This window comes from Sus scrofa, chromosome X (genome assembly GCF_000003025.6).
Source record: "Sus scrofa isolate TJ Tabasco breed Duroc chromosome X, Sscrofa11.1, whole genome shotgun sequence".
Lineage (NCBI taxonomy): Eukaryota > Metazoa > Chordata > Mammalia > Artiodactyla > Suidae > Sus > Sus scrofa.
Window position 1 is genome coordinate 5,705,324 of NC_010461.5, and position 6,819 is coordinate 5,712,142.

The 6,819-nt window shown below is 46.4% G+C and overlaps 1 long non-coding RNA gene across 1 annotated transcript; it reads left to right on the forward strand.

The window, feature by feature from the left end:
- Positions 476–5,337, forward strand: LOC110257726. The gene is made up of 2 exons (XR_002340655.1): positions 476–1,132; positions 4,723–5,337. It is a non-coding gene; the product is annotated as an uncharacterized LOC110257726 (long non-coding RNA).

Consider the following 6,819-nt stretch of genomic DNA (forward strand, 5'->3'; position numbering starts at 1 on the left):
GGCATGCGCCTCCTGCCCCATTCCATTTCATCCAGTTTCTGCCAATTACATGAGGATTCAAAAAAATTTAACACGTACTTACATAAAGCACGCCTTAGGTGCCAGACTCTGAGCCTTTCACAAGTATTAAATCACTTATCTTCATAACAACCCCATGAAGTAGGTGCTAATATTATCAACATTTTACAGAGGCAGAGACTGACAAATGAGCGAAGTAACACGCCCAGATCCCTTGGCAGCCAGGACTGAAATTTAACTGAGCGTGCCTGCTCGGGACCACATTCTCTCCCCTCCTCCTCTCTCTCTCTCTTTGTCTTTTTAGGGCCACAACCCAGGAGTACACAAGTTTCCAGACTAGGGGTCAAACCTGAGCCACAGCTGCCGGCCACAGCCACAGCCACGCCAGATCCAAGCTGTGTCTGTGACCTACACCACAGCTCACAGCAATGCCGGATCCTTAACCTGCTCAAGGAGACCAGGGATCGAACCTGCGTCCTCTCGGATACTACTCGGGTTTGTTCCCACTGAGCCCCAGTGGGAACTCCAGGACTATATTCTCTCAACAATGGCACCCAGCTGTCTCAGGGAGCTGTCTGAGTCCTGATTCTGCCACTCTGTGTGGGCACCACCCTTCCCACCTGTGTGTGACCTACAGAGCTGAGAGGCAGGCCTTCGTGCGTGCCTCCACGATGGAAAGGAACGTTGAGAAGGACGAGACCAGCGCAGACTGTTTTTACGAGAACATATCTGAAGCAAAGCCACGAGGACCCAACCAACAGCCCAGCAGGGAGAAGGCTCCCTTCTTCTGCAAGCCCGCAGGGACCCCCACGTCCTAGAGAGAACTGCACCGAGGTACGTGATGTGGGGAAACCCTAGACCAGCGTGGGGGATGCTCCCCACCCCTCCTGGGGACAGGTGGCAAAGACTGACGTCAGTTTTGGTTGCCACAACGGGGGCGGGGTGTGGGAGGCGTGCTTCTGTCACCCGCAGGGTACAGACCCAAGAGGCTACAACACACGGGACGGCACCCACCCCTAACAAAGAGCCATGCAGCTCAAAAGGTCAGCAGTGCTGAGGCTGAGGAACCCTGTCCTGGATCGCCCACTCATAAAGTCAAAAACAATAACACATGGTAAGTTTTGACATGGTGGACGCCCCGAGGAAAAGGTCCCTGTGACTTAGTGAGACACACCGTTCACGGAGATGCTGGCACGCTAGCAAGGTGGAGGATGGGGCGTCCGCACTCTCCCACCTCTCCCCGCCTCACTCGACAATCAGCAACAGTAAGACGTCCAGAGGCTGCTTTCCATTCTGAAGTGTCATCTACTGCAGCTCTATTATTGTTCAAACATGTAGAGTAAGCAGACTATTTTTAACACAGGCAGTTGCTCCAAAATGCTCAGCATTAATGACTAGTTACGAGCGTTACACAATTATCATTTCAAATCATTCTAATTCCTCAGGTTCACTTGTTTGCATGCTTATGACAATGCTTGCACAGGAACTAACTTCTGATTTCTTCTCCTTAAGAGATAAATTTCAAATGTTATTTCGACGATGTGTTTTCTTGGTATGTCTATACTTTCATAAATAGCACAAAGATGATTTATTTGTTTGCAAATGGAGCACTGAGCAGAATGTCACCAAGTAATTACTACTTTTAAATTATTTTGATGTTTATAATGTTCACAAGAAATCAAAACTAAGGTATCTAATTTCTACCACAGCAACTCAGGATCCAAGCCACGTCTGCAAACTACACCACAGCTCATGGCAACACTGAATCCTTAACCCACTGATCGAGGCCAGGGATGGAACCCACATCCTCAGGGATACTAGTTGGGTTGGTTACTGCTGAGCCACAAGGGAAACTCCCTAATTCCTACCACTGTTTATTAGCTAAAACAATGTAAATACTAGAGAGGGAAGGAAAGAATCCATGCATCTTCCACTTTCCTACAACTATCTGATACATAACCTAGATGAGTCAGAAATCCCCAAATGCCCTCTGCCGCCCAGGTCGCAATTACAAGCCAACGGCCAGAGACCTCTGCGCTTTCTGATTCTCAGTGGCCAGAGGACACTGTCTGAAGAATCATTCTGTCGCATGGTGACTGCAAAAGGTCTCCAGAATTCTTTCAGAAAGTACTGTGGAACATTACAGAATCAAGATAATACCAACGTCTTTCCGTCAAAGACCAGACAGGAAAACAACAGCAGCTAATTATCGTTGGGGATGCTTGATTCATTGCAGCCTGGGAGACCACACACCTTGGGGCCTCCTCAGCATCTCTGTGAAGTGTTACCGTAGAAGGTGGTCCTGTGTTAAGAGACTTGAGGGAGGCGTCAAGAAAGTAAGGCTTTGCTTTGAACTGGATGCTGTAAGAAAGCAGAGGTAATTCCACCAGTGGACATCTTGATAAAGTCATCTAGGAGGCAGCAAGGGAAGCTGTAATGAGTCAAGAGGAGCAATCAGTCCCATTACCCAAGAACGAGGGAGATGTGGTCATTTTGCGGTGTGGAGGATGTGTGCATTTTTGTCCACGATCCAACTTGATCATGGAGCAGTCTTGCTTTTTTTTTTCCTTGACCACTGCGGTTTTAGATCAGCCTTGTCTGACACTGGTAATTCTGTGAAATGGTTTCTGTTCAGCAAGAGAACACCAGGACCTAGGTGCGAAAGCCAGGCTGGCCCCCGGCTGCTTTTCTGTCTCTCAGTGAGAACATGAACCCAGCCGCAAGGAAAGGGAGGTTTGGTCTCCTGTCGTCTAAATCCACAAAGAGCCTGCCTCTGCTGGTCAGCACGCAGCCAACCTCCACGCTGGGTCCAAGGAGAAGCGTCACTTTGGAGACCTATGTCAACGATTTACACTAACTCGGAGTTCCCAACATGGCTCAGTGGCAAGGAACCTGACTAGGAGCCATGAGGACTCGGGTTCAAACCTTGGCCTCAATCAGTGGTTTAAGGATCTGTCCTTGTCGTGAGCGGTGGCGTAGGTCACAGACGTGGCTCGGATCTGGCATTGCTGTGGTGCAGGCTGGCAGCTGTAGCTCCAATTCGACCCCTAGCTTGGAAACTTCCATATGCCGCAGGTGCCACCCCCCCCAAAAAAAAAAAATTACACTAAATCCTTAATGTGATTCTTCCCTTCTAAAAGCCGAATTTCTCATCTTGCTCACCTCCTGAGGGGAGATGGGAAGTGACCCACGTGGAGAGACACATCACAGCCTAGATGTCTACTGGGGCACCATCCCCGTGAGGCCAGACGCACGTTAGCTGCTGGAGGATTCCTGCTCTGCCTGACTCAGAGTGCTCCCCGCTTGGCTTGGACAGTGTCCGAGGCACCCAGGAAGAGGCCAGGGCTGTGGGGGGAGGGGGAACACTGGGGCACCGGGAGCCACAGCTCTTAGCAACAATCCAGAGATGTTCAGTCATTGCAACTGCTCTGGTACAGACCCCCGAGCATCACCATCGACCACTCCTGGCGTCAACAAAACATTCACCTTTGAGACTTGCTGGCTCCAGGCATGACAAGAAAGATTTTGTTATCTCTATTTTGTAAAAGAATGGGCCCATTCAAGTAGGCAAGCCTTGACACTGTGCTCACTCCTTACGCATTTTCCTACCCAATACCATAGTTTAAAATTTTTATATTATTTTCTTTGAAGTTTTATTAATTATAGTTGATTTACAATGTTGTGATATCTGTTGCTGAACAACAAAGCGATTCAGTTATACATATACCCATATCCATTTTTTTTCCGATTCTTCTCCCATATAGTTTATTACAGAATATTGGACGGAGTTCTCTCAATGTTTTTTTTTAAGTGGAAGTGTAGTTAATTGGCAATGCTGTGTTAATTTCAAGTGTGCAGTTTAAATATTTTAAAGAATGATGACACAAAAGAAATTATTTCTGAATGTGTTTCAAAGATCTTAAAGTTCTCGTTTACCTACAAAGATACATTTAACTTTTCTAAGAAGTAATGCCTCTGGTCATGACTTAATGCACAGAAAATTTAGTCATATTTACTAACTTAGAAATTACTAAATTGGCTAATAGTTAATTACTGTAATCAACCAACTAGACATCGACCAACCTACCATTAACCTTATTGCTTTCGGCTGCACATTTTTAAAATATTAATATTAGGGAGTTCCCATTGTGGCTCAGCAGTAACAAACCCAACTAGTATCCATGAGGACATGGGTCTGATCCCTGGCCTCGCTCAGTGAGTTAAGGATCCAGCATTGCTGTGAGCTGCGGTGTAGGTGGCAGACGTGGCTCAGATCCCGAGTTGCTGTGGCTGTGGCACAGGCCAGCAGCTGTAGCTCCAATTCGACCCCCAATCTGGGAACTTTTCAGGGTGTGGCCCTACAAAGACATAAATAAATAAATAAATATTCATTCTAGGCTGTTAATTATTTTAATTGTTTGACTTTTAAAATTTGAAATCAGTGCTGTCACTGGGTAAACCTAAACCAAATATTTCCTAAATGTGGATCTCTTTAAACAGTTAGCTAGAGTTAAACATCTATTAGGTTAAGAAAGTTAAGTTTTAAGTTCATTTTTACCAACAAATTCCCACCAGAATTAAAGTTCATCCTGCTTACACATCAGACTGTGGGGCTAAAGGATTGTTTTGGTAATTTATGCTCCCGTAGCCTTTTGAAACAATAAGAACGTTTGCTAAAGACATCTTCACTTTTTATTCTGAAAGCGTTTAAAGTTTAAAGAAGAAACACAAGAAGCCTCGAAAGCATTCCACGCACCCTCCGCAAGTTCACTCCTGAAACCACTGCTCTCCAACTGCTTATTTTCGGTGTGAGTGTTTTCTGAATCATCCATTCGAAAGTGAGTGGTTGACATCACACCCCTTAACCCTCAATACCTCCAAGCATGCCTCCCAAGAACAACGCCATTATCCAGCTGCAGAAATTGAATACCCATACATTCAAACTTCACCAACTGTCCTAAGACATGTTTTTATGGAAACCTTCTCCCCTCATCGACGTTGCCTTTGGTTTTGATGTCTGTTTTTTGTCTTGAGTGGCACTGGCATTTTCCAAAAGGACAGGGCCTTCACAGAAGGCTCTCAATTTGGGCTGGCCTGAGACTGCCTCCTGATTATTTTCAGGTTGTGCACTTAGGGGAGGCAGAAGGGCCACATTTGGCAGAAATGCCGGAAGTAAAGCTGTGTCCACGGCAGTTTGTCCCACTGTTGGTGGTGCTAACAAATCAGAATTTTCTTTTAAGCAGGGTGCGTAATGTTTCCTCTGGCCCATACGATGCATACAGACCCCCGTCGGCCTCATAAATAAAAGAGTGGCTTGAACGTTGTGTCATGACTCCCTCCCTAAGATCTGCGCCTCTGTTACATTTCTCTTCCACTCTCCTGAAGCAAATGGGTTCTGTCCATTTATTTTCATTTCCCATGAATAAAATGGGAACGAATAAACAGACTGACACAGATGGTTGTCAGCACGGTGATGATGACAACTGAGAACAGGTCTACAAAAATATCCAGCTCGCTAAACTTTCCATAGGAAAGCCTGCCTGTGGCCAACATGCCAAAAGCAATGGGGCTTGGAGGATATTTTTAGAAATTGATTATTTTAGCTGATTGCTGAGAGCAGACTAGCTGCCATGATGGAATACACATTAAACAATGCCTTAACGACCGCAAATTTTGAGCCAGCGGAACTAAAAATGGAAACCAAAGTTCTGCCCATAGATAGTCATTTCACACAGATCAGCGAGGGAATCTTGGGACCGTGGATTTGTTTGGCTCTGCTCTCCAACCCCTTGTGGCATGACTGACCTTAAAATTTCTCCCCAAGATCCTTTTCACAGCCTTGCCCAAATATCTCCCAGAAGCGAAGTTTCATACCTCCATTGGAAATTGCCTCTAGAGTCTCAGGATACCTCTAAGCATGAGAATTTAATCTGGGGGGGCGGGGTGTTGGGGACATGGCTCGGATCGTCAGTGTCGGAAAATGAGACACATGACCACGGGGAGATCTCGACAAGGCTCTTTACTTCTGCAGAAGGGTGCGGGTGCTCAAAAACCACGGGCAAAGAAGAAAAGACCCTCCCATGTGTCCCTAACACAGGGGATGCACCTGCCCCCTTCCCATGGGTCAGGTCAGGGCGCACATTTTTCCCGGGTGGCTAATTTGAAACAAATTGTTACTGGGAGAAGAGGGAAAGAGGAAGGGGTCACAGGAGGGTGTTTCAGCCGAAACCAAAGCAAAATGGAGTCACCAAGATTTCCTTTGATAGAAAAGATATTATGCTACTCTCCACAGGGGGCACCTGAAATCTCTCCCTAAATAATTTTTCTGGTCCCAACCTGTGAAGAAATAAGAACAACAGGCCTTTCCTAAAAATCTACTGTGGGTGGGAGCACACAGTGGGGAGGGAGAAAGAGGTCAGAGTTGGTGGCGGGGGCAGGGGGGGGGGTGAGTCCAATCCACTGAGTTTTCATTTAGAGAACGTTTCTCTAATCTACAAAATTCTCACTACAACCTCTGGCTCCTCCACTGCATTCTTCCAAAGGACAGCCTTCCTAGTTCCTAAGAGTTTTGGAGGCGTTGTACTTTTTATCAATTCATTCATTGTTGAATGAATGTACAAATGAATAAATATCTTGTTTTGAGTTCCCATCGTGGCTCAGTGGTTAACGAATCCGACTGGGAACCATGAGGTTGCAGGTTCGATCCCTGGGCCTTGCTCAGTGGGTTAAGGATCTGGCATTACTGTGAGCTGTGGTGTAGGTTGCAGACGTGGCTCGGATCCCAAGTTGCTGTGGCTCTGG